Source organism: Arachis hypogaea, chromosome 5, assembly GCF_003086295.3.
Source record: "Arachis hypogaea cultivar Tifrunner chromosome 5, arahy.Tifrunner.gnm2.J5K5, whole genome shotgun sequence".
Classification (NCBI taxonomy): domain Eukaryota; kingdom Viridiplantae; phylum Streptophyta; class Magnoliopsida; order Fabales; family Fabaceae; genus Arachis; species Arachis hypogaea.
In genome coordinates, this window is record NC_092040.1 from 114,075,659 (window position 1) to 114,088,060 (window position 12,402).

Sequence of the window (12,402 nt, forward strand, 5' to 3'; positions counted from 1 at the left end):
TAAAAATAATATATATATATATATTTAATATTTTTATGATGAAAAATGACAAGAAATATAAGTTTTAAATAATATTTGAGAACCAAAACTCAATATTGTATTTTTTTTTTTTTTTTTGGTTAAGGTAAGGGGCCAGAAGCCCAAACAACAAAAGGAACTACACTAAATTAATCATTCTGGGCCAAGAGGTGCCAGTAATATCACTAAGTACCCAAAGATCGCTCCCTGGAGGAGGGGAATTCCATACCATGAGGCTTTGTTCTTGTGCCGCTCCAAGATTGGCGAGAAAATCTGCACAACCGTTTACTAGTAAAATTTTAATTTGGAAGACAAATTTCAGCCCCTTCGGGTTTTGTTGGACGAAAGATAGCCTTTCTTGGAGCTTCAGTTTTTGGGGCAGAAGTTTTGGGGTAAAAATTATTTCCTTGGAAAAGAAGTTAGGCTTTCCTGAAGCCCACAAACTCCCAGTGTATTAAAGGATTGGACTCTACACAATAGATTCTGAATTTGTAGCAATACCAAAACCACAAAAAAGATTCTGAATCAATACCAAAAAAAGTTGTAGGTTCTCTCCATCATCCCTTTTTGTTCGTTGACCTAATGCAATCACAAAAAAAAAAAAATCTATGCAATGGTGAATGGTTGGAGGCATGTACTAGTAACATGTTGTGCCTCGTCGTTAAAAACTACACCGAGTTTGAGTCGGTGAAAACATAATAATAATAAGCTCACTAAATCAGTAAATAAAAATCCCTTAACTAAGTGATGAAAATTCCAATCTCACCTCAAATACAAAAATATGTCATTGCTAATTTTTTTAACCTCGAATGGAAGTTCTCTCAATAAGAGAGAATTAGTTATTACTTTTAGCAGTTTATCTTAAGACTTAAAAAATTGTCAACTCTAATTTTAAAAATATTAGGTGGCTAATATTTTTCTATACATTTAAGACAACACTAGTTAACTCCTAATTTTTTCACTAAAAACGTCGTAAACTAGTATTTTCCTTAATTAAATGCATTACTCTGGTTTTCTTTTTTTTTTTTTCAAGGAATGTTTAGGGTTTTCTTTTAGTCTTTATGATAGATAAAAAAATTTTATAAAGTAAAGGTTGCTTATGTATAAAACAAATTTTTTTTTTAAAAAAAAAAAGTAGTTGCTTAATACCGATGCAAAGCGTTCAAAGTTCTTTTTCAGCTGAAGCAACTCTTTTGGCCATTAATTACAATTGGAACAGATTTAAACTATGAGTTTTCATTATTTTTTAATTCGACAAAATAATAACTAATTTATCGTGAACTAAAATTTTATTTATTAGTTTGTATATATAATAATTATTGTATACATAAAATAAGATTTCAAATTTCTAACCATCCACACTTATTTAAATATAAAAAAATATAGGATATCAATATATTATTTACTAGTTTATTATTAATAATAATTAATTATTATATTTTAAATACATATATAAAAAGACACATTTAAAAGATATATTTATAAAGATTCTTTTGTTAGACACAATTATAAAAAAATATTTTTATTAAATATATCTACAAAAATATTTTTATTAAATCCAATTATAAATAAGAATTAACAGAAATTAACAAAAATAACGTAACAGAATTGTTAAACATATTAGTAAATTAATTATTATATCAACCCAAATTAATTTTTGTATGCATAAATTTATCTAAATCGTTAAGGAATTCATGACTTGGTTACATTTGGGGGGCTCCACATATATATAATTAAATTGGATACATCATTCAATGCTAATTGACAATAATATATACGAGCAAGTGAGCAACCACATGTCCATTGTAAAAGAAATAAACAAGTTAGTAATATTAATTACTTATGGGTGACAAGTTATTATCTAGGACTTGATATATTCATTTCTTCTTATTTACACTTCAAATTTAAAAAAAAAGTATAGGAATAATATTTTTATTAATATATTATGATTTCAGACAATTATTCATGAAATAAGTACATAAAATCAACGTACAAACACAAAAAATAAAAAAGGTTGTGCTATACTTTCTATTTCTAAAATAATTCAAATATGTGTAATAAATAGAATTAGAGTAAAGCTATGAAAGGAAATCTTGCTATAGAAAATTGTAAATATTGTAACATAAAAATTCAGCCATATAACTTATTGACGAATTAAAAAAGGAGACCACTTTAATAAAAATATTAAAAATATATTTTTTTTAAAAATATTCACACATGTCATATTATTATTGGATATTTTTATTAAACTGGTTAATAATATATTTTTTAATAAATCAGAACAAAATCAGTTTATTATAGCAACAATAATAAACTAAATTGTCTGTATTATAATTATTAGACTCGATTTGATTCAATCGAATTATACTATCTAAATCGAATATCTTTAAATTTTTTTATAAAAAGACAATTATATCCTTAATTTTTTTTTTTCGTACATTTAAATTCTTAAAAATTTAAAAATACAATTAAATCTTTAAAAAAAATTGGATTTATTGTGATTGTTATAAAAAAATTGGTTTTATTTTAATTTATTAAAAAATTTAAAAATAATCGATTCATTAATACGTCCAATAATAATGCGACACGTAAATATCTTTACAAAAAGACATTTTACGCATCTTTATGATAGCATCCCCTTAAAAAAATCTCCAATTTACTTCACATATGGTAAGTTTGATAAAGAATATATATATAAACTACAAACTAAAGTCAACTCTTAATATTTTGTATAGAAATTGAGACTATAAGTATAAATGTCTTTCTTTAGTTTATTATGCAATTTACACTACGTACCCATTTGATAGAGATTATCTTTGAAACTAAAACACATTAATAATTGTATAACTATATGCATTATTTGAGTGATGATGAAGTCAAACTAAAATTGTTCATCAACTTTTTGAAATGCCCATGCATGATTTGATTTTGTGTTAAGCTGATGAATATACTCATAGGAGGGAATAATATGATGTGAACATAAAGATAAAGATATAATATATAGGTCAGAGAAGTCACAACTTATTTATGCAATTGCATGTGTCCCATGCATATATATCTCTAGCCCCATTATTATTGAGAATAAACTTTATTCAGATGTTGAACTTAGTTTACATTGGTGGGGGACTTTACATATATAGGGTTGTTGATGCAATAATTGTAATATAATTAAATTTTATAATAATCATAATATTTCAAGAAGGGAACAAACTTTCTTAAAATTAAGCAATTTTATGGACACACATAAACAATGATAACAGTCACCAACCAACAAGAAAGCAATATGCAAAGGTTTTGTAACAAAATTGTTCCCTTTTATTCTTCCAATTGGTGGAGGACCAATCATATTTGTTCCTTTAAAAGTGTACTAACAAAACAAGAACAATAGATATAGAGTTCATGTTATAACTAGGATTGTTGCAATCACAATAACATTGGTCCATCAAAACAAAGATCACTACCTCTTTACCTTTTTTTTCTTTCTCTCTTTTTTCATCTATTTAGGCATGTGGATTTTGATTCCACTTTTTCTTTTAATTTTCATATGATGATGATGTGTAATCCAAGAACTATAACAAGGAGAATTTAATCTTGTCTAAAAAGGTACTTTAGTTTAGGATGGGTTACTTCTATTTATGTTAATGAGTTGAACAAACAAATCAATATTTGCATTGATTTGTAGTTTTGTTAGGGTGTGTAAAATTGGCATTGGCCACAACTCATCACATGCATGATGTGTAGATGTATGTGGGGATTTTCATAAGAGAAAAAAAGCAGACAAGGATAAAGCATAAAAGTGATTGATGAGATTTTGTGTATTACTTTAGCAATTGCATTTGCACACTATGCACTCATGCCCCATCACAATCTTTTCTTCAAACGGAATTTGAAGGAAGTGATGCCTTTTATTATTTTTATTTAATTTGTTTCTTTTATTATACGAGCAATCTTATATCATTAACAAATATTATCTCTTTTTTTTCAGTATTTAACTAGTAATAATTTATACTTATATTTATAAAATTTTATACATAAAAAATATATAATTTATACATATATTTACTAAATTTTACAACATAAATCAATATAATTTATACATATAAATTAATAAAATTTATTTATTAAAGATAATTTAATATTTATACTGATCAAATAATAATAAAAATACTAAAAATTAATGGTTTCCAAAATGTTGTTTTTATTATATTACATTGCACATACATGTAGTCACATATACTAAATTATGCATCATTTCTAATTTCTTTTACAATAAATAAAAAATTATCATTAGATTAATTATTTATGCATAAAATATATATTAAAATATAAAATTAAAATTAAAATTACATAAAATAAAATATATAAATATATAATAACAAATTGAACAATAAATTTTTAATATACACATCATGTTTTGTTCTTCTTCTATCCTCTTCCTTTCAAATATCACAACCATTCAGATTTAATTAATTTGGCCATCATTCTTACATTTGTGAACTTCCTTAAATTTGAAATCAAAGCTAAGAAAATAAAAGCATAGCTAGTTAGAGCGTCCAAGGCTCCAAGCTAGGGTAGTTGTTTTTTGTGTGATTTCATTAAACTAGCAGAAGTCCCGCGCATACGCGCGGGTAATAGTAATGTTTGGATGGTGTAACTGCTTTGTTTAAAATATTGGATTGAATACTAATATTGTATGTAATATATATAACGGTCTTTTGACCGATTTTAACATAGAGTAATAAGACATAATATAAATAAGATGTGAAATTAAAGAAAACATAGATAAAAAAAAGAGCCGTTGAATGTTTTAGTTGTGTTGTACTATCTACTATGTACTTCCTTCTAATTAAAAATGTAAGGTTCCAAAATTAGTGTAAACAATAAAGGAAACACAATAAACAAAAGAAATATAAAAGATAAGAAGATGATAGAATTGACACCGTCATTTAGATCTATGCTCTAATGGAAAATTGGAGGAAAATATGAGTAACTATGAATATCCACTGCTTTGTTAAGTAATATTTTTCTATTTTTGCATCAAGTTGGAATATAAATGCATAGAAAGATTATAATTTAACAGAAATTTGAAATATTTGGAAGCAATCCAACCAAGGCAGCATAAAATGAAAAAAATCATGTTAATAGGATTTGAGAAGAGTTTAATATACTAAATAGTGCTCCTTTAATTTTAAACTAATTAATAATTTATGTATAGTTTACATAATTAGCTAGCGTGCATAAGAAAAGAGTAATACATTTAAAGAAGCCATAATAATAAAGGTGGCTAATTCAAAATTAATAGATTATGTTGTTATTGGAAATTTTTTTTCTAAAATAGAAAGCATAAAATACCTTTTTTATATTTGTATCATGAAATCTTGAGCAATTGCTAATTTGCAGGAAATTAAAATAATTAAATAGAATTATAACAGAAAAAATATATAAAACAAAAAATAGTCTTATTAAATTAAAAAGGAAAGAAAAAGTTTTAGTTGCTTTTATGTCAAATTATCAATTATTATTGTTTTTGGAATAAGATTTTAGCCATAAGTAGATTAAAAATACTTTTATGACCTCAAACAAATACACTATCAAGAAAAAAGATACAAAATAAAAATGATAAAAAGAAATCATAACTCTTAATAAAAAAAATATATATCCATTTACAATTTTTCTGTATAGAAGACTCATCTTTTGATTATTTTTTTTTATATATTATTCTCTGATGTCATCTACTACAACAGATAAACAATTTGACTTTAAAAGAATATTTTTTTAGACTTTCTCCAGAATTTTGGCTTTTGAGAAAATGTTTTTTTCACGAATATTTTTGTCTTTTCTGTATTTATTAATATATATTTCCATAAAAATAAATATATAACTATCCTTTTATTCTACTATATCCTTCTTTGCTTTTAGAAACTTAAATTTATGCATCTATTCTATAAGTAGCCAATAATTTTCGCTGTAATATATTGAACATAAAACAAAGATAATACACACAATTTTGTAATAACTTTTATATCCAATGTTAGCTAGAATAAATGAAAAAAATTAATAAAAAAATAACTAACAAAATTTGAAACCGTATAATTTTTTTTTTAAAATAAGCCATCAAACAAAGATAGACAATTTAAGTATAATCTTATTTATAACAACATAACCTTTTGTTAAGTATATAAAACTCAGAGTGTTAAATAATGTAGTGTTAAATAATGTAATGGCATTTAAAATTTAGCTTTAATTTAGTGAGACATTCAACTTAGCAATACAATGATACAATCTTGTGTATATACTACTGGATGTACATCAAAATTTATTCTTATTTCCAAGCATAGCCTGAAGTGTTTGCTCAAACAAAGATTAAGTCTATTCAAGATTATTAATATTTAATGTGGCTTAATAGCAACCATGATGACTGGTAACTACCCATGCTTTCTCTTCTACTCCAGCTCCTCCCGCTATTATTAAATGTAATCTGGGACATCTTCTACTCCAGCTCCAAGATGTTCATGAAACACATGCAATAGTTTTGCAAAAGTACCAACGCAAGTTGGCACAGATGGATGAGGGTTTGTATCCCTTAACCATCTCTCCCGGGTTCAATACTCACTGGAGAATAGGAATGGAGCTTGCTTGTTTGGGAGGGTCGCCCACTTTGCCTCTGCAGTACAGTTCTGCAAAAGTAAAAAAGCCAAATAAAAATCTTTAGTTTAAAAGGGATAATTTTATTTTGAATCAATACAATTATTATGAACTCTTAATGATTCTTCTTCACACAAACAAAAGCATACTACATAAGTGCATACGAAAAATACTATCTCCTTAACACTTTGAGTACTTATTGTTAAGAGTTGACATATATATACACACTAAATCAATGAGATTTTTCTTTTCTCAAATATCATTCGCCAAGAAAAGTAGTGATTCTAGTGACTACTAAACTATTGTGAGTCTAATTCAATGCACAATGTTCCTCTGTGATAACAACATAAATAATGAGGAATAACCTTGGAATGTGGAAAGCACAAAAATAACGTAAATAATATAATTTAATGAGGGATATCATTGGAATTTGGAAAGCACAAAAGCAACATAAATAATGCATTAATTTTCATTAACAAAAAATGTAAAGACTTTCCTCTAGAATAATTGAGATGATTCCCGATGTTACCCTTTTCTAAATAAACAATAAATGATTATTCTCATGTTAACAAAAAATTGAAAGAGATCATGTATATTCTGATCCAAAGTAACTATTTAACTTTTAATAAATATGTAGCAACACCACATATTCGACCATCAACATTAATGAAATATCTTGAGGAGTTGAAACAATTAGTGCACCTACTATACATTCGGCCATTAAAATTAATAAAAACAGAAAAAGATAAAAAGGGCCATCTGAAGACTGAAAGATAACTTAAAAACACTAAAGCACAGCATGTATAGCAAAGTATAAAGCTTTTCAAAAAGAACTACACTCGGTCTAAGGAATGAGAAAGAAAGTCATTAAAATTTTAAGAAAACAATTTTTAGTCAAAATAAGAAAAAAAGTAATAGAATTCGGCAAATTAAATGATACTCTTTGCTCTTATTTTAGTCATCTACATCTCTTTCTCTCTCTGAAATTGACATAAAAACTATTCCACATTAAATAATGAACACAAAAGAATCATTTACGCAAGTTAGGCAATCATATTGGCATTTCAACCCAGATAAAGGATATGCAAACATGTGTATCTAACCTGAGTTGGGCAGTTGTATTACACTGATATTATCATGTTCTTTAAAGACCATAAATAAGAAGATCTTGAAGCTTGTACGTACTGATCATAATATTTAAGAATTAAGATCTCAGAGTTTATTAGGTGAAACCGAAAGGGTATCCATGATCTGCAGGAGAACAAATTTTGACCAAATGAAGAACAAATTGAAAAGATAAAAAACTGAGCAGCTACACTAATTTTAATTAGTTGTAAAACACAAACACAGAACCTTGAAAAAATTATCTCTTACAGAATTATTTTTTGCATTACTTCATGATCTTCATTACTCCAAAATTATCTCTTATAGAATTTCCAAAAACAAATCCTTTTTATTCAAACCAATTCGAGCTAATAAATTAAAAACTCAAAACATCTTTTGAGAAAATTTATATTGGCATATGTAAAGTGTTAGTGATGAGAGCATTCACATACCAAATGAAGAATTTCTAACAATGTGATGGTGGGAGCAAATCCGAAACACTGTTATGTTAGTCTTGGAATCAATTAGTTAAAATGAAATGAATATAACATACAAATGCTTATTCTTTCTTTATATGTTATAGAATAAGGGCTGCTGACTACAGGAATCAAACCCAAATAAATAGAAATATCAAGAGTACCAAAGACGATACAAAAAAGTAAAATAAAATTTAATCAAAATCCAAAAATGAAATGATAGAATAATACCTCTATCTGCTAGGGTACTTTGGGGAGCTTTGATATGATTCATTTTCAAATGCATCTGACTGGATAGAGTAAGCTGAGTTTACAGGAGGAACTGACGGAAACTCATTCTGATGATGCTTTCAGGGAGTGACTTCAAACCACAAAAGCTTGTTTGTGTGCTCCCCTCATTTGTCGCGTCATTCCACCATTGCCGACATCGAGATCTCCTAATCTTCTCCTCTTCAAGTGTAGCACACCATTCTGCCACTACGCTCTTCCAGAAAAGGGGATCTTGATGGAAACCTGAAGCTTATATCACCAAATAAAAGAAAAGAAAATCAAACAAAATCATCGACAATGTGAGAAAATCTATTAACGCTAGTTTCTTGGCCTTCTCATACAGTATAAACTTTGTTAATATTTTACGCTAGTTTCTTGGCCTTCTCATACAGTATAAACTTTGTTAATATTTTACTCAAGACGCTGCATTTCAATGAAAAAAATATTTAATGGCAGAGAAGAAAAAAAACACAGCTCGATTCGTCAATCATGAATATTCTTTCCTAAAAAAATTGAAGAAAACGATACACAAAGAAACATGCAATTAAAATCATCATTCAGCTCAAGCTCGAGGTTTCTCGACCAAATGCATCTCAACGCAGAAAAAGCAACAGGAATAGCAATTCAATGCAGTGAAAGTGAGAGAGAGTGTGCGACGACAAAAACCTTCCAAAGACAAACCTTCAGAATTCTTGTTGAAAGAGAGTTTGTCTGTATTGTATCAAATAACTCTCTAAAATCAGCATTAATCCATGTAATGATTAAAATCTTATACCATGTCAGATCACCATACAATGCTTCTGCAAATTGTGCCTGGCTATGATGTCTTTGAAACTGCCATAATATAAAGCAATTCATTATTGATTACTATCTCTGTATATTTTCTTTGACTGTAAGAAATTATGAAAGAAAAATGATGCCTACAATCATATAAAAAATTATGACTTTAGTAGCAAATATATTCTAAAGCAAAAATGGTAAATTGATGAGTGAAAAAAAAATCATGTTTATTTTTGTAAGAAATGTATATTTTCTTCACATCTTAATTTGCCTTCTTATCTTACAAAGATTTTGAGAGTAAAAAGAAAACAAATAAACAAATAAGCAATAAATATAGATCACAAACTAAAAACAAATCCAAATCAAGCATGGGAAAAGGTCAACAATAGTGAAGGATAACAGGATCATACTCACAGATCATCTCAATCCAAAAATCACAAAAACATATTTACATCAAAATAAATAAGTTTGCAACAAAAACTTAATCCCACAAAAGCCACTAAAATTTGAAATGAAAAATTTCCAACTTAATGGGTAGAAGGAAAGAATATACGGTACAGTTAAAACACCATGTTTTATTTTCAAACTTATTGGGTCAAGCAAAACCAATTAGAATTCTAAAAGCTGCATTTCACAAAATCTATTTCTCCTCTATTTGTAGTAAAAAATGAGGGATAATGGAATGTGGAAAGCACAAAAACAACGTAAATAATATAATCTAATGAGGGATATCCTTGGAAAGACGTTCCTCTATAATAATTGAGATGATTCCTTTCTAAATAAACAATAGATGATTATTCTCATGTTAACAAAATAGATAATGTATTTACCTATTGGACAACACCACCATGAAACTTTTGTTTGAAGGCACTAAAGACTTTTGACGCTAACGGAGCAGATGCAATCATAATAGGTTGGATTTTAAGCCTGCTAAGATCAAATTTCAAAATCAAGAAGTTTCAAATTCTATAGTTTACAAAAATTAAAAATGAAAAAAAAAACCATGCATTATACAGTAGCCAAAAACTTGTTTAACAAAAAATGGAATTGCATAATTCAACTTAAAACAATTACCTTATCATAGTTTGTTGTATCTTGGCAAGAAGAGGTTCACAGTACTCTTTCAATAAGCTTCCCATATATGAGGCTGTCATCAACAACCAACACATGAAATTATCTACATAGATGATAGAGTACTATGGATATTTCCATTTTCTTATTCTTCTTCGTTTTTCATATAATTGAGTCCTCAAAATATGTGTATAAAAGACAAAAAAATTACAAAATAAAGGATAATTTAGTAATAGTTTTGAAAAGTTAACAACCACCCTGATCAACAATCAAAAGATTTATTAAAACTGCACTCATAAGAAACTAAAACTTGACATTAAGTAATGAAAGAAAACAATATATTAGATAAGTTCTCTATTATCTATGCAATCTAATAATTCAATGGGGGCATGTAAATAGATGCACTTTCAAATGCAGATCAAGAAAAGGTCTATTCAACTATTATGGCATCACATAATGAGTTTGAATGATTTCTAATGAACATTAATAAAAACATAATAACACACCATGCCTTCTTCTGTATTAAGCCTGCAACCTAGGTTGTTTGAATGTTAAAATTTGAATATGCTATATAAAATTAATTAAGCATATGCTATAGCTAATTGGTACAAACCTCAATTGTAGCATTTGGAAGAAATTCAGAGCTGTTGTCAGGCTCAAAATTCATGCCTTCCCCTGGCAGCTTTGACAGGATAGTATAATAGTTATCGAAAGAACCTATAATTTTATAATACCTTGAAAAAAAGAACAAAAATTAATGCCTGTGAAGTTGCAACCGAATAAAACAATAGAAGCTGGAATTTATTTTATGTAGACAAATTAATCAAAACAAACTACAAAATCAACAAATCCCATGTTGTAAAGACATGCTACCTATACATGTAACATCTCTGGGAGGGCATTTAACTTGACACTAATGTAAGAATTCAATATGGATGCAAAAATATGGTGGTTGTTTAAAGAAATTAAACCTTAGCGAGCTTCTCAAAGGTGTTGTTGGTGCGGGGGGAGTCTAGTCGCTTCGTCGGCATATCCGCGACGGCCATAAACCAGGACGATCATCCCTGTGGAGTACCCGCGAACAGATTCAGCCTCGGTTTCTGGTGTTCCGGTGCTGGAACGCTTGCCGAAACCATCACACGTTCCTCTGGCGGTTCCTTTGCTTGCATCTCGAACCCTAACGACATTTTTTGTAATTTTATTAAAAAGAAAAAAGGAAAAAAATTTCTACTTTTAAAAAAGAAAAAATGACCTCTGCAAATAATATGGATGGGATATGGATCTCAGAGCTCTCCATTCTCTTGATCGGTGTCCTGAAATTGTTGTCAACTGCTCCTTCTTCGTTGATGGCAGCAACACCCTAAATCCTGCCACTGTTCTTTCTACCTGAAGCTGTATCAATAGCCACCATTACCTCTAACTTATTGTTTTTCATCTCTGCTACTCGTCGGAAACAGATTCGGAGCCCATGCCGTGTCTTCTTTGTTCTTTGCCAGACGCTCTCGTAACTGCAGCACTGACCAGCCATCTCTCGTGACTTGGAACACAATTTCCGGATGCTGAGATGAAGATAAAAATGAAGAGGACGATCAGAGAAGAGAGAAAAAGAGAAAGAGCGTCGAAGGAAAGAGAGTGATTCTGATTTTTGTGGGTAAAGGAGAGAGAAAGCCAGAAATAGTGTGCTCAAAATTTGAAAAAGAAATGAAATTTGAAAATTTTTGAAGAATTGCGCCCAAAATTTGCCATGGATCCCGCTCAAATTATTCCAGTATGCTCAATTACCCTTCCATTGCGTGAAGAACTATTGTGCAAAACCAATCACAAAGCAGCATTTGAACTCAAAAGAGTGATTTGGGGATTGCTGAAGCCACCATTGCCTTCGATCCAGTAGATAAATAGGGACCTTGAAACAGATCACAACATTGCAGGAGAGAGAGTTTGAGAGATAAGTAGTTTCCTCAACTTTTCAGCTTCAAATAGGTTAAAAGAAAGATAAAAAAGGACAGATGTTGTAAATAACGATGTATATGTAGGGCAG

The 12,402-nt window shown here is 28.5% G+C and overlaps 1 long non-coding RNA gene across 15 annotated transcripts; it reads right to left on the reverse strand.

Annotated features, from left to right (window-relative positions):
• Nucleotides 1-6,239: 6,239 nt before the first annotated feature.
• On the reverse strand, nucleotides 6,240-12,347 carry LOC112802957 (uncharacterized). Of its 15 annotated transcripts, none has more exons than XR_011882449.1 (10): nucleotides 12,147-12,347; nucleotides 11,617-11,923; nucleotides 11,336-11,541; nucleotides 10,978-11,098; nucleotides 10,368-10,440; nucleotides 10,124-10,220; nucleotides 9,289-9,347; nucleotides 8,475-8,762; nucleotides 7,767-7,914; nucleotides 6,240-6,695 (listed from the first exon to the last, which is right to left on the reverse strand). It is a non-coding gene; the product is annotated as an uncharacterized lncRNA (long non-coding RNA). The 15 variants fall into 15 exon arrangements; XR_011882453.1 differs by having other exon boundaries at nucleotides 7,849-7,914; nucleotides 8,475-8,756; nucleotides 9,195-9,347; XR_003202586.3 differs by having other exon boundaries at nucleotides 8,475-8,756; nucleotides 9,195-9,347.
• Between the last annotated feature and the right edge of the window lie 55 nt (nucleotides 12,348-12,402).